The sequence below is a fragment of the Giraffa tippelskirchi genome, chromosome 1 (assembly GCF_054371585.1).
Source record: "Giraffa tippelskirchi isolate mGirTip1 chromosome 1, T2T-mGirTip1v1.2.pri, whole genome shotgun sequence".
Classification (NCBI taxonomy): Eukaryota; Metazoa; Chordata; class Mammalia; order Artiodactyla; family Giraffidae; genus Giraffa; species Giraffa tippelskirchi.
In genome coordinates, this window is record NC_137275.1 from 80,176,651 (window position 1) to 80,204,233 (window position 27,583).

General features: G+C 37.8%; 1 protein-coding gene across 41 annotated transcripts in view; it reads left to right on the forward strand.

The window, feature by feature from the left end:
- The window catches only part of PDLIM5 (PDZ and LIM domain 5), a 317,004-nt gene that overhangs the window by 8,378 nt on the left and 281,043 nt on the right, over positions 1 to 27,583 (forward strand). For 34 of the 41 annotated variants that reach the window (XM_081595125.1, XM_081595262.1, XM_081595435.1 and 31 more), the window contains one exon: positions 7,952 to 8,026. The exons of 5 other annotated variants lie outside the window; for them this stretch is intronic. The gene's annotated coding sequence lies outside the window, so the exon portion shown is untranslated. Of the gene's footprint in view, positions 1 to 7,951; positions 8,027 to 16,526; positions 16,688 to 27,583 lie in introns of all 41 variants that reach the window. 2 more of the 41 variants (XM_081595093.1, XM_081595245.1) reach the window with 1 other exon arrangement.

Here is a 27,583-nt window from a genome sequence, read left to right on the forward strand (position 1 = left end):
ATCCAATCAATCCATCCTAAAAGAGATCAGTCCTGAGTGTTCACTGGAAGGTCTGATGTTGAAGCTGAAACTCCAATACTTTGGGCACCTCATGCGAAGGGTTGACTCATTGGAAAAGACCCTAATGCTGGGTAGGATTGGGGGCGGGAGGAGAAGGGGACGGCAGAGGATGAGATGGTTGGATGGCATCACCGACTCGATGGACATGGGTTTGGGTAGACTCCGGGAGTTGGTGATGGACAGAGAGGCCTGGCGTGCTGCAATTCATGGGGTCGCAAAGAGTCGGACACGATTGAGTGACTGAACAGAATATATAGGTCTTTTATTTCTTTAGGTAGATTTATTCCTAAGTATTTTATTCTTTTCATTGCAATGGTGAATGGAATTGTTTCCTTAATTTCTCTTTCTGTTTTCTCATTGTTAGTGTATAGGAATGCAAGAGATTTGTGTGTGTTAATTTTATATCCTGCAACTTTACTATATTCATTGATTAATTCTAGTAGTTTTCTGGTGGTGTCTTTAGAGTTTTCTACGTAGAGGATCATGTCATCTGCAGTGAGAGTTTTACTTCTTCTTTTCCAATCTGGATTCCTTTTATTCCTTTTTCTTCTCTGATTGCTGTGGCTAAAACTTCCAAAACTATGTTGAATAGTAGTGGTGAGAGTGGGCACCCTTGTCTTGTTCCTGACTTGAGGGGAAATGCTTTCAATTTTTCACCGTTGAGGAGAATGTTTGCTGTGGGTTTATCATATATGGCTTTTATTATGTTGAGGTATGTAACTTCTATGCCTTCCTTCTGGAGGGTTTTTATCATAAATGGATGTTGAATTTTGTCTAAGACTTTCTCTGCATCTTTTGAGATAATCATATGGTTTTTACCTTTCAATTTGTTAATGTGGTGTATCACATTGATTGACTTGTGAATATTGAAGAATCCTTGCATCGCTGGGATAAAGCCCATTTGGTCATGGTGTATGATCTTTTTAATATGTTGTTGGATTCTGTTTGCTAGTATTTTGTGAAGGATTTTTGCATCTATGTTCATCAGTGATATTGGCCTGTAGTTTTCTTTTTTTGTGGTATCTTTGTCTGGTTTTGGTATTAGGGTGATGGTGGCTTCACAGAATGAGTTTAGAAGTTTACCTTCCTCTGCAATTTTCTGGAAGACTTTGAGTAGGATAGGTGTTAGCTCTTCTCTAAATTTTTGGTAGAATTCAGCCATGAAGCCATCTGGCCCTGGGCTTTTGTTTGTTGGAAGATTTCTGAGTACAGTTTTGATTTCCGTGCTTGTGATGAGTCTGTTAAGATTTTCTATTTCTTCCTGGTTCAGTTTTGGCAAGTTATACTTTTCTAAGAATTTGTCCATTTCTTCCAAGTTGTCCATTTTATTGGCATATAGTTGCTGATAGTAGTCTCTTATGATCCTTTGTATTTCTGTGTTGTCTGTTGTGATTTCTCCATTTTCATTTCTAATTTTGTTGATGAATCTGGCTAATGATTTGTCTATTTTATTTATCTTCTCAAAGAACCAGCTTTTAGCTTTGTTGATTTTTGCTATGGTCTCCTTTGTTTCTTTTGCATTTATTTCTGCCCTAATTTTTGTGATTTCTTTCCTTCTACTAACCCTGAGGTTCTTCATTTCTTCTTTTTCTAGTTGCTTTAGGTGTAGAGTTCGGTTATTTATTTGATTTTTCTCTTGTTTCTTGAGGTAAGCTTGTATTGCTATGAACCTTCCCCTTAGCACTACTTTTACTGAATCCCATAGGTTTTGGGTTGTTGTGTTTTCATTTTCATTCGTTTCTATGCATATTTTGATATCTTCTGTGATTTGTTGGTTATTCAGAAGCATGTTGTTTAGCCTCCATATGTTTGTATTTTTAATAGTTTTTTTTCCTGTAGTTGACATCTAATCTTACCGCATTGTGATCAGAAAAGATGCTTGAGAGGATTTCAGTTTTTTTGAATTTACCAAGGCTAGGTTATGGCCCAGGATGTGATCTACCGTGGAGAAGATTCAGTGTGCACTTGAGAAAAAGGTGAAATTCATTGTTTTGGGGTGAAATATTTTATAGATATCAATTAGGTCTAACTGGTCCATTGTATCATTTAGAACTTGTGCTTCCTTGCTAATTTTCTGTTTAGTTGATCTATCCATAGGTGTGAGTGGGGTATTAAAGTCTCCCACTATTATTGTGTTACTGTTAATTGGCCTTTCATACTTGTTAGCATTTGCCTTACATATTGCAGCGCTCCTACGTTGGGTGCACATATATCTATAATTGTTATATCTTCTTCTTGGATTCACCCTTTGATCATTATGTAGTGTCCTTCTTTGTTTCTTTTCATGGCCTTTATTTCAAAGTCTATTTTATCTGATATGAGTATTGTTACTCCTGCTTTCTTTTGGTCTCCATTTATGTGAAATACCTTTTTACAGCCCTTCACTTTCAGTCTGTATGTGTCCCTTGATTTGAGGTGAGTCTCTTGTAGACAGTATATATAGGGGTCTTGTTTTTGTATCCACTCAGCCAGTCTTCGTCTTTTGGTTGGGGCATTCAACCCATTTACATTTAAGGTAATTATTGATAAGTATGATCCCATTGCCATTTACTTTGTAGTTTTGGGTTTGAATTTATAAACTTTTTCTGTGTTTCATGTCTAGAGAAGATCCTTTAGCATTTGTTGAAAAGCTGGTTTGGTGGTGCTGAATTCTCTCAGCTTTTGCTTGTCTGTAAAGCTTTTGATTTCTCCTTCATCTTTGAATGAGATCCTTGTTAGATACAGTAATCTGGGTTGTAGGTTTTTCTCTCTCATCACTTTAAGTATGTCCTGCCATTCCCTTCTGGCCTGAAGAGTTTCTATTGAAAGATCAGCTGTTATCCTTATGGGAATCCCCCTGTGTGTTATTTGATGTTTTTCCCTTGCTGCTTTTAATATTTGTTCTTTGTGTTTGATCTTTGTTCGTTTTACCTTGGGTTTATCCTGTTTGGGACTCTCAGGGTTTCTTGGACTTAGGTGTCTATTTCCTTCCCCATTTTAGGGAAGTTTTCAACTATTATCTCCTCAAGTATTTTCTCATGGCTTTTCTTTTTGTCTTCTTCTTCTGGGACTCCTATGATTCAAATGTTGGGGTGTTTGACATTGCCCCAGAGGTCTCTGAGGTGGTCCTCGTTTCTTTTCATTCTTTTTTCTTTTTTCCTCTCTGCTTCATTTATTTCCACCATTCTATCTTCCACATCACTTATCCTATCTTCTGCCTCAGTTATTCTACTGTTGGTTCCCTCCAGAGTGCTTTTGATCTCAGTTATTGTATTATTCGTTATTGATTGACTCTTTTTTATTTCTTCTAGGTCCTTGTTAAACTTTTCTTGCATCTTCTCAATCCTTGTCTCCAGACTATTTATCTGTAACTCCATTTTGTTTTCAAGATTTTGGATCATTTTTACTATCATTATTCTGAATTCTGTTTCAGGTAGACTCTCTATCTCCTCCTTTTTTGTTTGGTTTGGTGGGCATTTATCGTGTTCCTTTACCTGCTGAGAATTTATCTGCCTTTTCTTCTTGTTTAGATTGCTATGTTTGGGGTGGCCTTTCTGTATTCTGGCAGTTTGTGGTTCCTCTTTTTTGTGGAGGTTCCTCCCTGTGGTTGGGGTTGGATGAGTGGCTTGTCAAAGTTTCCTGGTTAGGGAAGCTTGTGTTGGTGTTCTGGTGGGTGGAGCTGGATCTCTTCTCTCTGGAGTGCAATGAAGTGTCCAGTAGTGAGTTTTGAGATGTCTATGGGTTTGGTGTGACGTTTGGCCGCCTATGTTTTAATGCTCAGCATTATGTTCTTGCATTGTTGGAGAATTAGCTTGGTATATCTTGCTCTGAAACTTGTTTGGTCTTGGGTGGAGATTGGTTTCAGTGTAGGTATAGAGGCTTTTGGATGAGCTCTTGTCAATTAATGTTCCTTGGAGTTAGGAGTATTCTGGTGTTCTCAAGTTTTGGATTTAAGCCCACTGCCTCTGGCTTTCAGTCTTATTCTTACAGTAACCTCAAGACTTCTCCATCCACACAGCACTGATGATAAAACATCTAGGTTAATGGTCAAAAGATTCTTCACAGTGAGGGGCACTCATAGAGGTTTACAGAGTTACATGGAGAAGAGGAAGGAGGGAGATAGAGGTGACCAGGAGGAGAAGTTCAGTTCAGTCGCTCAGTCGTGTCTGACTCTCTGCAACCCCATGAATCACAGCATGCCAGGCCTCCCTGTCCATCACCAGCTCCCGGAGTTTACCCAAACCCATGTCCATTGAGTCAGTGATGCCATCCAACCATCTCATCCTCTGTCATCCCTTCCTCCTCCTGCCCCCAATCCTTCCCCGCATTAGGGTCTTTTCCAGTGAGTCAACTCTTCACATGAGATGGCCAAATTATTGGAAGGAGAAGAGGTGGAATCAAAAGGGGTGAGAGCAATCTAGCCAGTAATCAATTCCCTATGTGCTCTCCACAGTCTGGAACACTCAGAGAGGTTCACAGAATTACATAGAGAAGAGGGAGGAAGGAGATAGAAGTGACCAGAAGAGAGGAGGCGGAGTCAAAAGGAAAGAGACCAATCTAGCCAGTAATCAGTTCCCTAAGTATTCTCCACAGCCTGGAACACCCAGAGAGATTCACAGAGTTAAGCAGAGAAGAGAAGGGGGAGGGAGGAGATAGAGGTGACCTGGGGGAGAAAAAGGAGAGTCAAAAGGGGAGAGAGCAATCAAGTCAGTAATCACACTCCTAAGTAAAAATGGGTACTGAAGATTGGATCTTAAAGGTACAAAATTGATAACAAATACCAAAAAGCAAAGATTAAAAGTCTAGAGTAGAGGTTAGACTCTCAAAATTACAATATTAAAAAACAAAACAAAATCGCAAATATTATAAAAAATATATATATGAAATTTGCTTTAAAAATAGGGTCTTTTTTTTGCAAGGTAACAGTAGGTATTAAAAATGAAAATGAAAAGAGTAATACAACACTTAAATATAAAAAAATTTTTTAAATTAAAAAATGATAACAGTAAAATATACCTACGAATTTCTCTGGAGCTGTTGAGGGCAGTGTAGGGTCATCTCAGTTTCAGATAGTTCCTTATTCCGGTTTATACTTCTTCTCAAGGTCTATAGGTCCCTTCCAATGTAGTCAATGCTAACTGCAGGGTTTTAATCTGTTGCACCTGTCACTTCCAAAGTGGTTCCCTCTTCTTTGTTTATTTTGGCTTCCTCTGTTTGCAAGTCTTTTCAGTGTCTAATTTCTGCCCTGACACAAGGGGGCAAAGGTGATCATTTATTTAGGCTCACTTGTTCAATTGTGCTGTGGGGAGGGAGGAACACTGCAAACAAACATCACTGGCGTGTGTGGGAAGTGTTCACAATGTCTGGGCCACACTGGGTTTGCCCCTGCTCACGGTGTGTGTGCTTTTCCGGTCTACACTGCTCAGGCTCCAGGTTGCTCTGCAGGGGGACTGTCTAAAGTGGGCCCTGGGTTGCATGCACTTCCCAGGGCTAATCTGCTCAGGTTCAGGTTCTGGGGTACTCCACAAAGGCATAGACTTGTTTGGCCCTCGTTGTGTGCCCTTCCCAGGTCTGAGCAGTTCAAGCGACCAGGTACTTGGTGAGCGCACTCTCCCCAGGTGGGCGGTGCATCTTATCACCTCCCCTATCCCAGCCACTTGGTTTCCTGGGTGCGCTGTGAGAGCACCGTCTCAGGTGTGCCATGTGTCTCCTCTGGGGACCTGATCTCTGACTGCGACCCTCCTGGCAGATGTCAACCATCCAGGATCCCAGGAAGACTTGGTTAGCCACTGGGAGCCTGCTTGCAGTTTGGTGGAGGATGCAGTCTCTGGTGCCAAGATTGCCCCTTGCCTTTCAGCTCTGGCTGTCGCCCGCCTGCCTCTCTGCCTCCAGTCGGGGGAGGGGCCAGTCCACAGCTGGCTAGCTCTCCTCTGGTATTCTCTCAGTCCTTTGTTCTGTGAGCAGGTCAGGTTGTGCCTTAGAGCTTTTCATTGCAAATTTCTCTCTCTCTCTCTTTTTTTTTTTCTCTCTCTGGCTATCCCAGTTTGGGTTGCTATCTCACATTAGCTCCCTCAGATTGTCCTCAGGGCATTCAGGCCCAGTCCTTACCCAAAGCTTCCAGCCCGAGCCTCCCTGTTCAGCCCCCGCTTGCTGCTGGCGGACGCGAGCGTCTGGGCTACTTCTCCTTTGGGAGTTGCAATTAGGCGCATGATCTGTGGGTTGCTTTTTTTTTTTTCCTCCCGGTTATGTTGCCCTCTGAGATTCCAAAACTCCCCACAGACCCGCTGGTGAGGGGGTTTCCTGGTGTTTGGAAACTTCTCCTTCACGACTCCCTCCCCAGGACAAGTCTCTGTCCCTAACTCTTTTGTCTCTCTTTTTATCTTTTATATTTTGTCCTACCTCCTTTCGAAGAGAATGGGTTGCCTTTCTGGGTGCCTGGTGTCCTCTGCCAGAGTTCAGAAGTTGTTTTGTGGAATTTGCTCAGTGTTCAAATGATCTTTCAATGAATTTGTGGAGGAGAAAGTGGTCTCCCCGTCCTATTCCTTCACCATCTTTGATAAATCCTTTTAAAATTCTAAGAGACAGGAAATAATCTTTTAGAAATAGAATGATCAAAATGATCAAACTACATCTCTGAGCAGTACTCATTATTTTATTTGTGCTGGTTCAGGGAGAAAGGAGAAAGTACGATGGACTTTATACCAGTATGTTTGTCAGTTCAGTTCAGTTCAGTTGCTCAGTCGTGTCCGACTCTCTGCGACCCCATGAATTGCAGCACGCCAGGCCTCTCTGTCCATCACCAACTCCCGGAGTCTACCCAAGCCCATGTTCATCGAGTCAGTGATGCCCTCCAACCATCTCATCCTCTGTCGTCCCCTTCTCCTCCCACCCCCAATCCTACCCAGCATTAGGGTCTTTTCCAATGAGTCAACCCTTCGCATGAGGTGGCCAAAGTATTGGAGCTTCAGCTTCAACATCAGTCCTTCCAATGAACACCCAGGATTGATCTCCTTTAGGATGGATTGATTGGATCTCCTTGCAGTCCAAGGGACTCTCAAGAGTCTTCTCCAACACCACAGTTCAAAAGCATCAATTCTGCGGCACTCAGCTTTCTGTAGTTAGGCAAAATTAACCATTGTCCCGTATGTCTCTGCATTTTGTTTTACTTAGCTGTGTATATAGTGTACAAAAAAGACAACCATTCAAATGTATAGCATCTAGTCTTCCTAGATGTGAAAGAGATTGCCAGTGTGTGACAAAAACAGCAAACAAATACATTGTGTATACTCTGTATTAAAATTCATAGGAAAGACTTATGAAAACTGGAGGAAGTGAAATTGTTAAAAATCCCCCTGTAAGTGTTATAGATGCATATTATGTTTGTCCACTCGGTTGATGATACAGAAGGGGAAGTGTTCTCACCAGAGTGCTCCTGTTTAGAAGACACTCTGAGATTATAGCTCTTATGTGCTGTTTATCCAGTGTTACTAGGGGCATATATAGTGTACAAACTTAAATCCTTATTTGAAACATCTAGCCTTTCTAGGTATGTAAAAGTACACAAACTATGTTGAAAGTAGAGAGTTAAACTAACACCTTCTAAGTATTTTTTCTAATAATTCATAGGAATGGTTTTATTTGAGAAATCGAATTGTTAAATTTGAGTCTTGGAGAGTAAGTTGGCTGGTCACCAGGTGGTGGGGGAGGAGAAGGGAACAGGAAAGAAAGTGAAGAGAGAAGGGTTCTGTGTCCGTCAGTATTTAGACAAGTTCAGATTTTCTAACCATTTTTCTACTAGTGTGTTTTAGTTAAAATTGTTGTGTAGTAAAGAATGACCAAGTCCTAATGCCCAAAGTATATTAAAAGTAGAGATAGTAAAATAATCCCTTAATGTCCTTTTGTTGGTTTTTAGGAAGGGCTGTGTCTTGAAGTATCTGTACATCTTGGAGCTAGAAATTTACTTAGTTGCTGAAATGCTGGAGGAGAGGTAAGAAGGGTGAAGGGAAGGGCTCTTAGCTAATTATCTCCATATCTAGAAGACAGTTTTAGGCTATAACCATAGTTCTGTATGTGTGTTTTAGTAAAGTACCTATGTTTTTTTGTGGACAAAGTTCATTCTTTATTTTGCAGGATCTAGGCTTTCTAAATGTCCTGAGGCAACAATGTGTGAGAAAAAGTAGAGCTAGTGAATTAACCAATTTATAAATATCTTTGTTATAATAGTTAAAAAAAGAAAAAGCACCATCTTGGACATGGAATTTTTAAATTGTGTCTGGCAAATGTATGTCAGAACTTGTTCATTAGGTTGACAGCAGAGAGGGAGAAGGAAGTATGAAAGTAGGGGTATATGTGGATATGTTCATATTTATATTTTGATTATAACCATTGATGTGTGTGCATCTCTTGGCTATACTATAGGAATACATTTTTAAGTAATTCAGTGAAACCATACCTCCTTGCTAATACTTTAATAGTTTAGATCAGATAATGAATCCCCTGATAATCACTATACTTTGTGTACTCTATTGCTTCATGTCTCATTTTTAATTGAACGTTAAGGGAACATAACATTTTAATCATAACTCTGCCAATATCTTTATCTAGAGACCTGTTGCTATTTATGTCTTTTCTGAAACTTTTGTTGCCAAGAAAGGCAGGATTACATTTTTTTCCTTCCAGACTGAGTTGGTATAGTATATTCTAGCTTTTCAAAATTCTTGCTTCTCATAGCTTTGGGACTTTGAAGTGGTAAATTAAATATTCATGATGTGTGAAAAAGCATGATACATAGCTTATGATCTTAATGACATAAAAATGGATGTATAGTTGTATAAATACACATGAGACCTGGAAGGACGCAACAAATAGTATCCTGCTTGTGATTATGGTGACTTTGTTCCTTACTTGTGTTTTTTTGGTTTCCTATTATGCACATGTTAATAAATAAATGATATTTTGTTGTTCAGTCACTAAGTCCTGTCCAACTCCTTGCAATCCCATGAACTGCCACATGCCAGGCTTTCCTGTCCTTCACTGCCTCTCTGAGCTTGCTCAGACTCGTGCCCATTGAGTCAGTGATGCCGTCGACCATCTCATACTCTGTCACCCCCTTCTCTTGCCCTCAATCTTTCCAGCATCAGAGTCTTTTCCAATGAGTTGGCTCTTCACATCAGGTGGCCAAAGTATTGAAGCTTCAGCATCAGTCCTTCCAATGAATATTCAGGGTTGATTTCCTTTAGGATTGACTGGTTTGATCTCCTTGCTATCCAAGGGACTCTCAAGAGTCTTTCTAGCACCACAGTTTGAAAGCATCAATTCTTTGGTGCTCAGCCTTCTTATGGTCCAACACTTACATCCGTACATGACTACTGGAAAAACCATAGTGCTGCCTATATGGACCTTTGTCAGCAAAGTGATGTCTCTGCTTTTTAATATGCTGTCTAGGTTTGCCATTGATTTTCTTCCAAGGAGAAAGTGTCTTTTAATTTCATGGCTGTAGTCACTGTCTGCAGTGATTTTTGGAGCCCAAGAAAATAAAATCTATCACTGTTTTCACTTTTCCCCCATCTATTTGCCATGAAAAAATGTTATTTTAAAAGCTTTAAAAAAAGAACCTATTGTATAACACAGGGAACTCTACTCAGTGCTCTCTGAATGGGAAGGAAATTCAAAAGAGAGGGGATATACGTATACCTATAGCTGATTCACTTTGCTGTACAGTAGAAACTAACACAACATTGTAAAACAACTATACTCCAATAAAAGTTTTTGAAGAGAGAGAGAAATAAGCTTAGAATAGAGAACTGTGCCTGGTATATACAGATCTGTACAAATATTTATTAAGACAATGAGGGAAATAAGGGAAGAAATAATGTACAAGATAACTTAACCATTTCTTATTTTATCTGAAGTGGTTATTCTAATCCATCTACATCTCTTAATTTTACTAGCTATGCTCCTTTTTGGGCTTAAAGAGGCTTTTTTCTGCCTCTTATTTACTTTACTTATACTCTAAGGAAATACAAGGCCACTTAGTGATAATATGTTGACCATTTAGGTACTGTTCAAAATGGATTGAAGTAAGATGGTGTGTATTTCAGTGGAACATTTGAAACTGTTACTCAGACATCTCCTTTTGGCATTTCACCATTGGAGTTAGAATAAAAGCTATTTGGCAGAGTAGGATGGAGGCCCTATATGATGCCAGAGACCTTAGACTTGGCAATGGACATCTTGCAGCCAGATGAGCCTGATGGTGGAACGGGGAGAAGGACAAGTCAGGCTACTGGAGAGTGGCTTCCTTTCTTGCTTAGCCCTCACCCATCTCTTGCCATAGACTCTGCAGGGAAGTGGTGCTGGGAGGACAGGCAGGAAGAACCTGGTCTCGAGGAAATGCAGGTGGGAGGGTGGAGGGAGAGCAGGAAAAGGTCTCAAGATCAACAGCTGGAAGGAAATGAGAATATCTCTCAGCACTTTAAGGCAGGTTATCTCTCAGCACTTTAAGGCAGGTTGTCCTATACAAACCACTATTTATAAGTTAACCTTAAATACTTTGAGGATCTGCCATATATGTTTTAATGCTAATACATATGATTAGATGTTTTTAATTTAATTTTTACAGTTAAATTTTTTTGAAGGTTTTAAGAAAGGGAAAATAAACCAAGCCCTTCAGTTTATATTAAATCTGTTTACGTTTGAAAATCATGTGTTCATTTATTGTTATTTTTCTTATTTTCTCCAAGATTCCTTTGAAAATAACCACTGTTGTAAGCACATGGGTTTATCCAGGGAGACAGTTAGAAACCTAGTTTTAAACATATGGCAAAACAAATACATAAGAATATTTAAAAATGCATTTTTCCAATCACAAATATTCTTGCCAATGCTTGGGAAAACACAAAAGAAATTTTTATAGCTCTCTGGTGGTGCTTTAAGACAAGAATATGCTGAAAATTATTTTTCTCCTCAGCACTTTATTTATAACCTTCACTCTTTTCTATAAAGGAAAACATTTTTATGAGACTGTAGCTTTTTATTGAAGAAATATCTTTTCTTATATATCACACTATTCAAATCAACCTATGTTCTGATTTTTAAGTGCTCTTGGTATCAAAGTAATCTTTATAATTTTCCTGGGAACTCTTGACAAAACACTTCTCTTTTTTAATTTGGTAGAGGTGCTGGGGATTGAAAACAAAACACTTTATAATACAAAGATCTTTAAACATTTCATAGAATTGTGTTTTCACAAATTTCGTATTGTCTTTTTCTGAACTGAAAATTTCAGATCAAGTTTACAAGGAGCCCATGTGCTTACCACCACATTTCAGGATATAGAGAGATTTCTTTATAAATCTTTCACAAACCTTGGTTTTAGAATTATGAATATAGATGATGTACTTCAAGATTGACCATTGGAGAATGAGGCTTCCTTTAAGCAAGGTAATACAAGGTGGGCAAGAATTAGATTAGAACAGTGACATTCAATTTCTAACCCACATGACAGACCATAGGAGGTTTTGAAATTAAGTAAGGAGTCTATCAAACACAAACTTTATTGAGAATAAAATGTCCTACAAACATATATATTAATAATTCTCAGATTTGTGTAGATGCTCTTAAAAGTAGTAAAAAGTCTTAGAGTTGCCGAACTCATGGTGATTCTTGCCATTATCTGCCCCCATCAGTTACTTTGAAGTGAAATGTGCATTAGACCCTTACCAGACCCTCCTAGAGGAGGAGTTGGTTTGACTAAGGGTAGAGATGTCCTGGCATATCCAGAAGTCTCTGTTTTAATTGAAGCAAATAGTCTCTACTAGATGTTCTCCATTTATCAGTGAGAGTTGTCATCCTTTCCTTCTACAGAGCAACATTACCTTGGTAATAGCTGCAGAAATTGAGTTCTCAGTCAAGTTACAGATTGTTGATTCAGCTCTACCCATGGATAAGCTTCCCTGATGGTGATTATCTATATGACTTAGATTCTAAATGGCCTTGCTTTAGTCTGTGTCATACGCTCTAACAACCTGTTGGGATACCCAAGCACTTTAGTTTGTACTAATGCCCATGTTGATGTTTGCTTGAACTGTATTTGAGGACTGTTGAAACTCCTGGATACAGGCTTTCCTGGAAGAGTAAATCTGTGTTGTCAGCCATTACTGCTGGGGCTAGCTTCTTTGAATCTGTCCTGCTCTGGAGGATGGGTTTATTGCCATCCTTGATTTACTGTCCAGCCAAGCAAGTGCCATACAGTGTCATAAAAGTTCGAGAATAGACATCCAATGAAAATGTTATCTAAAGAATAATATAGATATTCACTTAGAAAAAGAAAGTCCTTTCCTTTCTGGAGAGCTCCAATTTGTCTTTTGTTTCATTTGTCCTCTGCTTTAATTGAACTAAGCATTCATCTTGAATATATTACACTGTGACAGGTTTTTTTTCCAGATGGAATATTAATGAATCGAATTGTTTAAATTTTCAGTAATCTATACTGGTAATCTGAAAACTAGGGCAAAAGAAGACTTCTTATGTGGGAGTGAACACAGAAAGTTTTAAGGGCATCAATTTCTTTATTCTCAACTTTCATATGTATTTTTCCTTAAAAGTGATCTGCCTCAAGGAGTCATGCCAATTTTCCACTCCCAGTTTCCCTTTCACAGTGTAAAAGTGAGGTGAACAGTTCAACCATACTGAATTTTGCTATGTACGTTGTGCCAGGGTGTAAAAATCTCTGAGAGTGCCAAATACAGGAAAGGCCCAAAATATTGCTGTCAATGAAGCCTCATTTGAGCAAAGTGCCATAAATCCATAGAAGAAATTTATATATCCTGGTTTTATACGTATTTCTATGCATGGTGTTAGAAACAGTGGTTTGGCCCATGTTAGAATGTTCTAAATTTATATATATTGTAGAGTAGGAGTAGATGACTTTTTTGTTTAATGATAATTCCTTTTTTCTACCCTAGTTATAGACAGCAAAATTATATTTCCTCTGAGGGGCAGTACAATGAGAATATACAAAGAGAGTATCAGTAATGCATACCAAAGGTGACAGCACGTTATTTCATCCAGTCAGTGAATTCAGGTTTCTGTTTTTTTTTTAAACTCTTCTCCTCCAATGATCTTGTGCTTCACCGTACTTTAGCCATTAACTTTCAGGATCATAGACTAGACCTTGTCATTTCCAGTAACTGCAATATCTCCACAGTCTCCTACCACCATAGAAATTCACCCACCAGTAAATGTAACCATATACTCTGCTTTCTCATCTGATAGTATCGATGGCTATCATGCTGTTGTGGAAAACCAATTCCTCCACTTGGACACAGTTCCTATCCTCTGTCTCCCTACTCAAGACCTGAAACTATTAATAGCAATTCCACCCCTTCCCACATCATCAATTTTTCATACTCCACAAAAATTCTTATCAGTATCCAAACTGGATACTGTTGGTTTGGCAAAAAAACGCCAAAATGCTAAGGCTTTTTTCCTTTCTTTAAAATACACTCTTTTAACTTCACTTACTCTGAAAACCACTATCCTTTTTTTTGCTCTTGTTTCTAATAAAACTCCTCAAAAATTGTTTATATTTGCTTCCCCTGATTCCTCTTCTCCAATTCTCTCCTTAACCTATGAAGTGTCACAAAGTTAGGTGTCACCCAACATTATACCAAAAGCTTATTATAAAGTTCATTAATGACTTTCACATTTACTAAATCCAATGATCAGTTCTGCTTCATTTTCCTTGATCTATCAGTAGGATTTAATATAGTAGTTGATTAATCTTTCTTCCTTAACATAAATTTTCCTCTTGGCTAAATACAGTCTTGTTCTTTTTTTCTCACTGGTCTCTCTTTTCCAGTCTCCTTTGTTTTTTCTTCTTCCTTCACTCCAACCTCAAAATGTTGATCTGTCACGTGGGCCAGTCTCTGATCTTCAACTGTTTTCAACACACACACCCTTTGTGGTCTCATTCAACTTCATGGCCTCAAATAACATAGTTTATCATATTACCAATGACTCTTGATTGTATATTGCCATTCTCTCCTGAACTCCAGACTTACCTACAAATTTTATGTTGTATATATTTATTTATATCAAACTCTAAGCCATCCTTTACTCCTTCCTTTCTCTCATGTCGCACATTCAATGCATCTAGACATCTCGTGACTGCCTTCTAACAAGTCCATAATCAGATCACTTCTCAGTAGCCTTTTCTGAGACACCATCATTTGTCACTTCAGTTGTTCAATAGCCTTCTTAGAAGTCTCCCCACTTCTACCTTTGCTGTTAGATAGTCTATTCTCAACAAAGTAACCAGAATGATCCTTTGAAAAAATTTTTAATTAATTTATTTATTTTAATTGGAGGACAATCACTTCACAGCACTCTGGTGGCCCCTGCCACACATCAACATGTGATCCTTTAAAAAATTTTGTATCTATATGAGATGCTGCTGCTACTGCTACTGCTAAGTCGCTTCAGTCGTGTCCGACTCTGTGCGACCCCAGAGATGGCAGCCCAGCAGGCTCTGCTGTCCCTGGGATTCTCCAGGCAAGAATACTGGAGTGGGTTGCCATTTTCTTCTCCAGTGCATGAAAGGGAAAAGTGAAAGTGAAATCGCTCAATCGTGTCCGACTCCTAGCGACTCCACGGATTGCAGCCTACCAGGCTCCTCCGTCCATGGGATTTTCCAGGCAAGAGTACCGGAGTGGGGTGCCATTGCCTTCTCCAATATGAGATGGATGGGTGTTCTCTAAATTTACTGTGATAACTACTTCATGATGTATATAAGTCAAATTATTATGTAGTATACCTTAAATATATACAGGGCTGTATGTCAATCGTATCTCAGTAAAATAGGAAGAAACACTGTAGTTCAGGTCATGTTATTCCTGTCTTAAAACCCTCTACTGCCCTCTCCCTTCACCTTAACCCAGAGTTAAAACCAAAGTCCTTATAAAGGCTGCAAAGTCCCTTCAGGATCTGGCCTCCAGTTGCTTGAATTCCTCTTCTACTATCCTTGCTCTCACTCCTTACCATATTCCAGAAACACTGGCACCTTTGAATCTGCCCAGCAAGCTCCTATATTAGGGTCTATGCATAAGCTGTTTCCTTTGTCTAGAATGATTTTCCCCTGCTTGGCCAACTTCTCCCCTCTTTTAGTGCATTGCTCAAATCTTATTAATATTACCAGCTCCCTAGTGCTTTCCTTTACTTTTGTATTCCTGGCCTCTGTTTTTCTCTTCTTTTTTTTTCTTTTTTGCATGACACACATCACTTTCATAAGTACTATTTAATTTCTTTGTTATGTTTACTGTCTGTTTCTAAACTGTCAGCTCCTTTGAAGGCAGGATCCTGAGTTTTTGTTTACTGATGGATTGTAAAAACATAGAACAATACCTGTCTACAGAACCTGCTCAAAAAATATTTGTTGAATAAATAAATAGAAATCCTTTAGGGGATGTGCAAGCAAACAACTTTTAAAAACCGTTGCTATGAATGATTTTCTATTTCATAATAGAACTATAAGTTCAAATGAGACATGTCTAAATGAGTATCTTGTAACCTCAAATTATGATTTCATTTTTTAGTAAGTCAACAGTGTTAAGTTTGAAAACTGTTTTAAGTCATTTTGTGAAATGTAGATCTGAATGAACTAAGAGACACAGAGTATTTTTCAACTCAGAGCAATGAGAAACTGTTACCTAATTCACTATCACCTTAAAACAGAACATTCTCTGTAAGTCTGCCTTTGGAATAGAACAGAGAACTTCCATGGAAAGTCTCATATTCTGTGGTAATATGTTTTTTAAACACAAAATCAAGAATTGATTTATTGCCTTGATTTTAAAATACCCGTCTTTAGTATTTTTTGATTAACTGTAAATTCTGTCAGTAAGAGCCAATGCAGTGCCCATCTTTCTAAAAAAGAAAGAGGCTCTTTGGAAATTATAAAGTTAAGAGATTTTTGCCTCTTCTTTCCAAATGCTCCTTAGAAACTGTAAGTTTAAAAAGTTCAACAATCCTTCCCTCCAAAGAATTAAATCTAATCATTAAAAAATCAATTGGCAGACACCTTAGGAACAAAAGAATAATAAGCAGCACGATTTTGTGAAAAAAATAGCCTGCAGGACCAATCTAGCTTTTTTGCAGACGAGGATGACAGAACTAGTTAAAATAGGTATAATTTATCTTGACTTGAATAGGATCGCTGAGGGAATGGAAATTATGACCCCAGAAAAATACAATCTGGCATGAACGTCAACTCCTTTCAGTGATTTTTCTAGTCAGATTATAAATGTGTTTTCTGCACGTACTGCTTTTTGTGGTTATGGTAAGAATTTTGTTGACAACAGCTTGTAGCCGCGGTTTGGTGGCACACAGCAGGAGTGAGATACTCCAACAAAACCCTGCTGCATGACAGGCCAGCATCACCAAAGCCAAATGGCAAAGCTCACAGTGGGCCATTTCTGGTCTGTCCACAGAAGGCAAAGAAAATCATGCTGGAGGAGCAAACTCAGTGCAGCAGTGATGCAGATAACCCCCTAAATGGAATGTGTGTATGTATTGCTCCTGAAGATTGCCTAGCCATTATTTTTGTCCGATGGAAATATTTTCCGAGGGAAAATAAGAATCGTCCTCAAAGGTACCACTAACCTAGAAGCCAGATATTTTGTAGTGTTTATGTCAAATCTAGTTGTTGTTTTTTCATATTTTATTTGATGATCACCTTTTTAATGGAATATAGAGCATATATTTAAAATCATCAATAATTTCAATTAGAATAATAAGATATTTGCCATAAAAATAAGATATTTTGTCCTAACCAGGAAAAGTGGGATTCAGTTTAAAGATTCCTGTTCATAAAGTGACCCAAATACAGAAGAAGAAAAAATACACTAAATTTAAGAATGTATGGCATAGCTAAAAAGAGGATAGTAATCATAGAGAACACAGTGACTAATGATGTAGTAGAATTGCATATTATTTTTAAGTGGATATGATACGGGATCTTAAGAGCTTAGTAGTAACAGAGAAAAGACATTACTCCCAACTCTGGCACACATATTAAAGTGTCTTGTACACATGAAAAACTTTGAATTCACAGACATGAATTAAAATGATTAAAGATCTGCAAATAGGTGATATGAGGACAGATTAAATGAATGGGATCATTATGCAGTAGAAGGGAAGACTGTGGAATGACCTCAGCCCTCTAATTTATAAAGGAATATTATGCAGATGGTGAGCAGCTGTTATCCATCTCACTGAGGGCTGAATCAGAGGAAATGGGTCTAAACTTTGGCTTGTGGGATTTAGGTTAAACATGAAGAATAGTTTCCTGACAGCAAAGGCTGTAAAGCACTGAACAAATTCCTGAGAGGCATTATAGAGTCTCCTTCCTTGGATATCTCTTAAGAATGTAAAGTGTTTTGCCATCTGCCTGTGGTGAGTGCAGTGAGAACCTGCAGAGAACGTTAAAGAACTCAAAATCCTTTATGAGTCAATACAATCAGATGTATGTTTCCACCCAAGCGGATATCCATGTGTTTTTGTTGCAGGGGGAAGTTTTTGTTTTGTTTTGCTTTTTGAGAAGTAATGTCTTAGTGTTGAGAATTTTACTCACACCAGTACATTTTTCTTGTTGTTTCCCTCTACTTCATTTAAAATGTATGTGGCTTCTTTTCACTGGTGTCGAAAAACAATTCAGCGTTTTAAGACCTTCTAGACAATTAAATACTGCCTTATTCTTCACTCAAAAGGAGATATTATAAGATCTGACAGTTTTTACCCCAATATTTTTATCACCCTATAGCCAGAGCACTATTTCAAGGAGACCCTAGATCAGTCTATTTTCAGATAGTGAATCTATTGGTTTGGCAAAAAAAATGTTGAAAATCCCAAATGAACTTTTTGGCTAATCCAATATTTCAACTGACAACCAAACAAGATTGGAAGTGACCACGGTAGTCTAAGAACAATGATGTTTTATCTTCATTTTGCATGTATTTAAGCCTTTATTTTTCATTCAAAAGAAAAAATAAAAACTGTTTTATGTCCCTGGCATAAGAACTTAGCTCTGACCATCTGCTCTTATATGAATAAATCAGACAAAGTAAGCATGAGCCTTATTGTTCATGTATGTGTACACAGGGAAAATTAAACATGTAATGTCCAATTCCAAATTTCCTAATGACACAATATACATTGGCTATAGTTGTCACTGTTTTTACAAATGAGTTTTTATATAATTTATGCCATTAATGATGGACATTTTTTGCCTCTGTAAAAATCTCATGTTTAATATTGGCTATTAGAACTTTCCATACCTATTACCTTATTAATGTCTTTGATAACCTAGTAAGTTCCTATTTTATTAAGTGTATTCCAAGTAAGTCAAATAAATCACCCAAGGTCACATGGTTGGTAATTGGAGAAGTCAGAACTACATCTCAGAAACTCTGAGTTTACCTGGAACTCCTTGTCTCAGAGAATATATTCTCTACCCCTTAAATTTTACAAAACTTATGCTACCTCTTTCTTCCTCTTCCCTCCTTTTCCTTGCCTCTCTTTCCAATCAGAAGACCATAGTATCAATTCTGTCATAATCCCGCCAAAGATACCTGAGTTTAATTACAAGGAAAGACTTTTTATATGCAGGGTATTTTACAACATAACTGGCCTTAATATTCAAAAGTGTCAATGCCATGAAAGTCAAGGAAAAACTGAGAGTAGCTCCAGATTAAATTTTATTTGTTTCTTTGGCTGTGCTGGGTCTTCATTGTTGTGCACAGGTTTTCGCTAGTTGCGGCTCGAGGGCTCTAGAATACAGGCTTACTATCTGTACCTAACAGGCTTAGTTGCCCTGAGGTGAGTGGAATCTTCACAGACCCAGGGATTGAACCCATGTCTCTTGCATTGGCAGGCAGATTCTTAACCACTAGACCAGCAGGGAAGTCCCCAGATTGAAAGAAACTAGAGAGATACAATAATCAATATAATGTATGATTCTGGGCTCCATGTTTTGCTATTAATGACATTATTAAGTTAAAGTGTTTAGATGTCTGGAGGGGGAAAGAGGTTCTTAGTGAATATAGATATATCACTAGCACTCAATTATATTTCTTCAGAGGTATCTAAATACCTCTAAATATATGTCATAAGTGGAAGTCAGAACTTAACACAATGTGTATAATATCTATTCTTTTAATGAAAGTTTATATAGTTAGTGGCCTTGGGAGATAGAAGTAGGGTTTCTTCTGGAGCAAAGAAGAAGGCATGTTTTCTGCTCATTAAAAAAGATTCAGTTTGTTTTCCTGAAACACAACCCATTGCATATGCAGGTGTCATCTGACCCTCTTTGACTTGTCCTATAAAAATTGAGGCTCAGGGACCAGCACAAAACCTGCTAATTCTCTAGCTATTGTTATAGATGTGAATAATAAACTGTCCTTCATCTCTGATCCAATGTCTTGTGTCTTTTACCAGCATCCATGAAACTGTCAGGTTAACTTGCAAAGTAGGGAAAATCTCATACCCTTTGCAGTTTTTTTACCTCCCCTGTATCTATATAAGCCAATTTGTTAAGTTAACCACTATCAACCATGCCACACAAAACAACAGAGGGAAGGAAGAAAGGGAAAAATGTAATTGGTTATGTATACACACAATATAAATATGATAAGACAAGATGAAATATGAATGACTACTACAACTTCCCATTTCTGCAACTGACCAATAGACAAAACTTATGTTTTTTCCCAATATTCATTTTATATTCTTCTTTCCCTTGGTTGCGCTCAGTTGGTCTAAGTTCTTTATTAATCAAATGTGATGACTCAATAATACATTGTGGTCTATTTATACAATGAAATACATACCTCAAAATTCATGAACCTCACAGATATAAATGTTAATAACCAAGGAAGCCACAGAAGAATGAACATAGTATGGTATCATTTATACCAAACTAAGCATTATATTTTTACTACTGTACAGCACATAGAACTCTGCTCAGTGTTATGTGGTAGCCTGGATGGCAGGGGAGTTTGGGGGAGAATACATACATATATATAGTATGGCTGAGTCCCCTTGCAGTTCCTCTGAAACTGTCACAACATTGTTAATTGACTATACCTCAATACAAAATAAAAAGTTAAAAAAATATTTTAGGCGTAGTATATATGTAGCAAAACTCCAGTGACAAGAAAGGAAATGACAAAAATTATAAACATGCAAATCAGAACATCATTACCTTTGGGAAAAAGGAACCTTCACGAGCCAGATAATGTTCTATTTGCTGGGATAGGTGGTATGCATAGATATTTATTTTATAGTATATGTATGTATTTGTTGGACATGTGAGTAATATTCAAAGCCTTTCTTTCTTCCCCTAGCTACAGAAAATCAAGGTAAATCAATAGCTTCTTTATCATTCTTGCCATTTTCTTCCCCTCTTCTCTCTTTGACTATATTAATAAATACATAAAATTAAATTAAAAAATAATACAATGTCTTCCCTGGTGGTCCAGTGGTTAAGAATCTGCCTTTCAATGCAAGGGACATTGGTTTGATCCTTGGTACAGGAAGATCCTACATGCTACAAGAGCAGCTGTGCCCATGTGCACAACTACTGAGACCGAGGCCTGGAGCCCACAAGCTGCAACTGTTGAGCCCACCAGGCCATAACTCCTGAAGTCCACACACCTAGAGCCTGTGCCCCATAACAAGAGAAACCACCGCAATAAGCCTGCACACCAGTTGTGGAGGGAGTAGCCCCCACTCTCCACAGCTAGAAAAAGCCCACTAGCAGCAATAAAGACCCAATGCAGCCAATAAATACATAAATTTTTTTTTTTTTTAAAAAGCAACAAGTCCAAGCCAACTTCTCATTATAGATCTAGAGTGCATTTGATATCTCCTTGAAAGAACTGTTGATCTATTTCAGTGTTTTACTTGTTTGTCCTTTTATGGATAACCTCTTCTTCACCAGATAGTAAACAGCTTTGAGATGATAACTATTAATGTATAAACAAAATAAGTAGAAATGACAGAAAGCTATCTTGTGGTAATTATTAAAATATAAATAGAATAAGTAGTAGTGACAGGAACTTGGGTCCAAATCTTAGATTGTACTCTCACAGTTTGTATTTTTGTTTCCTTTTTCCTTTTTTTGACACAGAGCCACCTGCTGGCGGTAGGGTGCTAGTTAACCCTAAACTATATTACAATGCAATTCGATTCCAGCGCCCAGGAAAAGGAAAGTTGATGAGGCTTTACCTCAAAAGTTCTATAAATTGTACCAATATTAAGACTGTTAATGATACTGAAATTGGTAATATTAAAATGTGCTGTGTATTTGAGGGAAGGGTATTTTTTTTAAGATGAAAAAGATTAGATCAAATTGAAATGTAGATGAGAAAACCTCACTGAGAGTAGTGGTTGAAGACACAGGTGAAGAGGGAGAATCCGTTCTGTAAGGTTCTTTTATAGAAAAATTATTTTTTATTTTGGCTGCACTGGGTCTTTGTTGCTGCAGCCTTTCTCTAGCTGTGGACAGCAGGGGCTGCTCTCTAGCTGTGGTGCTCAGGCTTCTCATTGCAGTGGCTTCTCTTGCTATGGAGCACAGGCTCTAAGTGCATAGGATTCAGTAGTTGTGTGGCCTGTGGGTTCAGTAGTTGTGGCACAGGGGTTTAGTTGCACCACAGCATGTGGAATCTTCCCAAACCAGGGATCAAACCCATGTCACCTGCATTCTTATCCACTGTACCACCAGGAAAGTCCCTGTAAGGTCCTTGAAAGGCAAGAAAAGATAGATTCTTGGACACAGGTGGAAAACTGGCCAAGAGGAGAGAAAAAAACTCTCCTCAGATGCATCAGGAAAAATGCAGGGAGAGAGAGGCGAGAGTTGGGTGGTAACTGGGAGTTGACTGTTTTCATACTAAGAGGTGAAAGGGAAGATGGGATAACAGGCATTTAGGAGACTGAGAAATGTGAAGTAGTTAAGCAAACATGAACGCAAGTTACCTAGTGAAACACACTAGGATTTCTGGGCCATGCTGAGAGCCCAGTTGAAGTTGGTGATCATAAATTTCTGGTGGTACTAATATGTCTTGTGATTTTTTTCCCCCACAATTGTTCTGTTTAACAGATAAATATATGGAAAAAGTAAAGAGTCGGATCACACTGAAAGGATTTTTTGCCAGGCAGAAGAGATAAGACAGATAAGATGTCTGTCTGTCATCTTATGAAATTGACAAAATGTTTATGGCATTGACAAAATTGTTCTTAAAATTATCAACCATGGAAAGTAAACTGAATAGGAAGAAAATGAAACCCAGAGGAAAAGATACAGATAGAGGGACTGGTCTCTTATTGGAGAGTCCAAAGAGATCAAGGAATTGCCAAGGTGGAAGTAATTGAAGAAGCAAGTCAGAAAGATGAGAGATGGGGTTGTGATTGCTCAATATCTAAGTCACTGATTTGGAATATCAATGATTTTGTTGATTAAAAGATTCAGAGTGTGACCGTGGGAAGAAGTAGTTGAGGTAGAGTAGAAAAGGCCATGGAGATGAGGAGGGTAAGAAAATGAAAGGCCAGGGTATTGAAAGAACACTGAATATTAAAGCCAACTACAATGATGGCAGGAACTGGAACTGAGAGAATGTGAGTCTGATGCCAAAGTGTTTGATGAACAATGGAGAATGGTCAAGAGGCAGATAACAGTGACAAAATGATCAGGTCATAAAGCTAAGTGTGTATGCCTCAAAGGAGTAGGGTTACTGTGAGACAGGGGGTGGATAATAATCTTGAAGATGTAATGAGGAGAAGAAAGGATTTCAATCTTGCCTCAATAAAGTTTAAAAGGATTGGAAGAATCACACCCACTGCTCCACTGGGCTGCTAGGGAACACTGGAATTACAATAAGTCAGGTGGAGACAATGCTTGGAGAAAAAGGGTCTGTGCCAATGACAGAGCAGCAGTTTCAGGGCCGCATAATTGCAGAGGTAGGAGATGACGATGGAATGAAGGGCAAATAACTTACTGTCAATAGTCTGCTTAGTGTTCCCATGTTTCCTGAAGGAGTTTCTCAGATTGTAGAACTAAATTGAGACTGTTTCTATTAAACATTTACTGTCACTGAAATAACATATTGCTCTCTAGAAACTAGTTAGTTCATATGAAACATAGAAGTCCAGCAAGTCTGGACTTCAGTTTCCTTATTTATAAAATAGACATAATTATTATCCCACAGATTAGTCATCATGTAATGGAATATAATGGCTTCCTTGGTGGCTCAGTCTGTAAAGAGACCACTTGCAATGAAAGAGATGCAGGTTTGATCCCTGGGTTGGGAAGATCCCCTGGAGAAGGAAATGGCAACCTGCTCCAGTATTCTTGCCTAGGAAATCCTATTGGACAGAAGAGCCTGGGCTACAGTCAATGGAGTCACAAGGATCGGACATGACTTAGTAACTGAACCACCACCACCATACATACACACAGATATAGTATCATTAAAAATAACTGTTCAGTTGCTAAGTTGTGTCCAATTCTTTGTGACCCCATGGACAGCAGCGTGCCAGGCTTCCCTGTCCTACACTATCTTCTGGAGTTTGCTCAAGTTCATGCCCACTGATTTGGTGATGCTAGCCAACCATCTCATCCTCTGCCCCCTTCTTCTCCTTTTGCCTTCAATCTTTCCCAGCATCAGGGTCTTTTCCAGTGAGTCAGCTCTTGACATCCAGTGGCCAAAGTATTGGATTCAGCTTCAGCCTCAGTCCTTCCAATGAATATTCAGGACTGATTTCCTTTAGGATTGACTGGTTGGATCGCCTTGCAGTCCAAGGGACTCTCAAGAGTCTTCTCCAGCACCACAGTTTGAAATCCTCAATTCTTTGGCCCTCAGCCTTCTTTGTGGTCCAATTCTCCCATCCGTACATGACCACTGGAAAAACTACATCTTTGACTGTACAGACCTCTGTTGGCAAAGTGATGTCTTTGCTTTTCAGTATGCTATCTAGGTTTGTCGTAGCTTTCCTTCCAAGAAGCAAGCGTCTTCTGATTTCATGACTGCAGTCACCATCTGCACTGATTTTGGAGCCCAAGAAAAGAAACTCTTGTCACTGCTTCTACCTTTTCTCCTTCTGTTTGCCATGAAATGAGGGGCCTAGATGCCATAATCTTAGCTTTTTTAATTTTGAAAGCCAGCTTTTTCACTCTCCTCTTTCACTTTGCAAAATTAATTAACACTTTGCAAAAATAATGCATAAAAAGAATATAAAATGAAAAAACTCAAGGCAAAAAAAGTAGGATAGTGAGATGAAGGCAAAGATGAAGCTAATTACTGGAAATCTTAAGTTGTTACTCAAATGCTGGAGTTCATCTACAAAATTCCTTGATTTTCTAGAAGTAAATATGATTCATTCAAAATTCAGTGTCCATGAAATTTGAATATTCTGGTTGATTAGGTCAAGTACAACTTTTCCTAGCACTGGGGATTAAAATGTCTCTCCCAATATCTTCTTAAGCAGAGTATTCATGTAGTTAGAACTTTAAACAATATCCTATCAATCAATGTCATGACAAGAAAACTTTGTATATGATGTTACCATTACCTAAGAATTGATTACTAGCAATTAAGTTGCTCCCACAATATAAAGAGAAATACTTTGTTTATGGAACTCAAGCCTTTAGATTAGCTTTCTTCATTTCTGAGGAAATGATTTTTAGCATTTTTATAAAAATAGTTTTTTAACTTTGAGAACGAAAGAAATATATATAAAAGAATTGAGGGGGTAGATTGAGAGGGTGAGAAGCCCATAACACAGTAAGTTAAACAATCTCTCATATGGGATTTAAACTTTTCAAAAAACTCATTATTATTTAAAACTAGGAAGTATCTTTCTGAAATTGCATTACATATATACTCTTGTTTAGTCCCCACTAGTGAATGCCTGTAGGGATCACATGAATATTACCTACTGTTGATTCTCTATCTCTGCTTTCCTGCACATCTTGCAGACTGTTAGCCTGAACAGAAATTTTAACACCCAGAACAGGCTTGCTTACAATATTAGATCTCTTTTCCCAGTACCATTTTCTTAATCAGGTTCCTTTGATGCTCAGTTCAGCACACACTAATCTGCCTTTTCCTGATGTAGTAAAAGACCAGTTTCTGAAATAAGAGAGCAGGGAAATTGTATGGTACATTCCTGTGTGTGTTATGTATTGTGTGTGCCTGTGTCTACGTTGTAGCATGCTGTCTAGCTCATAGGAAGGAGCTATCTTGAGCTCCTTAAGATAGTAAATAATTGAATTTTAATTTTTAAAGAAATGGAAGTGGTTGAAGACATTTTATTCCTGGTTTAAGAAAACACCTGAATAAATATCTTTGCTGTTTTCTAATTACACAGAAAATTATTGTGTATGAAAATATACTAGTTTTCACCTGAATTGTGCTCACTTATGGCTAACCAGAAAATCTTGGAGGCATATATAGAAATATTACAATTTATTTATAGAAATGCTGCTGTAGATTGTTATTAGAAAAAAAAAACTTATTTGAGAATCAGAAGATTTTGGTTCTAATGAAAGTTTATCTTAATATTTCTGAATCTGTCTCCTTATCTATAAAATAGAACTTACAATATACTGCTTACTTTTGTCAATAGAATTATTGTTAAAATCAAAACACAAAAATAATTTGCAAGCTCTGATATGAAGCCTAAATAAAAGGCATAAGGAAAAGCAGTGCTAATAATGCATTTTCTAAACCACTTGTCTTTAGGACATTAAAATTTACTTCACTAGTAGAAAAAAGATGAAACAAATTCATTGTAATTAGTGAAAAAATAGAATGAAGAAGTCAAGAAAATATAAACAGATTTAAAATACTAGAAATTGTTTCGGTTATCTCTATCCATTTATAATGTCTATCTAGCTACTTAGGACTTACATTCATTCAACAAATATTTATGGAATAGTTACTATTTGAAACTCCAGGGATTTGTAGTTTGCACTTTGCCTGTCATACCTACAAATGAAAGTTTTATAGAGACATAGTTAAAGAAACATATTACAACCATGTGGCTGCATGGGGTCCAAAGCTTAATCTTCATAAAACCAACAAATGGCTTTTGTTCAATGCATTTCATTAGCTATTCACTCCTGTAGTTTGTGGTTAGTAACAAGATAAGTATAAATCAGTATCAGACTCCTGAACTTATAGCTTTTGGATCATGTTGTGATGCTTATAGTTAGCATTACTTGGCATTTCTTCAGTGTTATGCGTTCCAGTTATATTTCATTACAAAGGTTTAGATATTAAAATCTTCCATTCTTAAACTTAAGTTTAAAAATTCCTTTCTGATGTCTGAATATCCAAATATTATCTGTTTGTTAGCTAAGATTTAGTCTGGAAAATAGTGATTTTATTTTGAATAACAATGGATAATAAATTTATTCTTTTCCAAAATGTTATTTAGGTTCATGCTTTGAACAAAGGTTTTTGGTGTTAAGAACAGTAAGGAGTTTGGCCTTACCATTTAAAACCTACAATTTCCCTTTTGGGTTTAAGCTACATTTGGAGAGAAGAAACTATAAAACAGAAGACCATTGAGGTTTTGCTATTGTTATTCAGTTGCTAAGTCATGTCTGACTCTTTGTGACCCCATGAACTGTAGCACACCAGGCTTCCTTGTCCTTCACTATCTCTTGGAGTTTGCTCAAACTTATGTTCATTGAGTCAGTAATGCCATTCAACCATCTTATCCTTTGTCACCCTCTTCTCTTGCCCTCAATCTTTCCCAGAATCAGGGTCTTTTCCAATGAGTAGGCTCTTCGCATCAGGTGGCCAAAATATTGGAGCTTCAGCTTCGGCATCAGTCCATCCAATGAATATTCAGGACTGAGGTTTAGTTATATCATATTACTGGAAAAACATGAAGCATATAAGTCTAACTTTGGGCATGTTATACTCTATTTTCATAAACCTAGTATTATTTTTATTGTTTAAATAATCTCAATGATCCATCATATATATACATAAACACACACATACATATAAGTAATAGAGTTCTAATCAACAGCATTCACATTTTCATATTCCACAGTAACAAAATACCTGAATGGTTTTGACTAAATACACTTCTACTGAATATAAAAATAGACATAGAGTTTAATTTGTATTTCTCTGTCATTTGAAACAAAATCTGTTATAAAAATATTCAAGCAGCTATGTTTTCTATGACCATAAAGATGGAGCTAGCATCTGCTGATCCTTACCTAGTATACTCAATATTACATGTAACATTTTGGATAGAAGACACAGAAATAACATTTTCTCATATTCCAGGCACTAACTTTTCCCTTTAATGAGCACCCATCCACCTAATTTTTGCCTGGAAAATTCCATGGATGGAGGAGCCTAGTGGGCTACAGTCCATGGGGTTGCAAAGAGTCAGACACGACTGAGCAACTTCGCTTTTTCTTGTTCCTAAAAGACACGCTTGATCAGGAGATGTGCTGACTTAGCTGTCT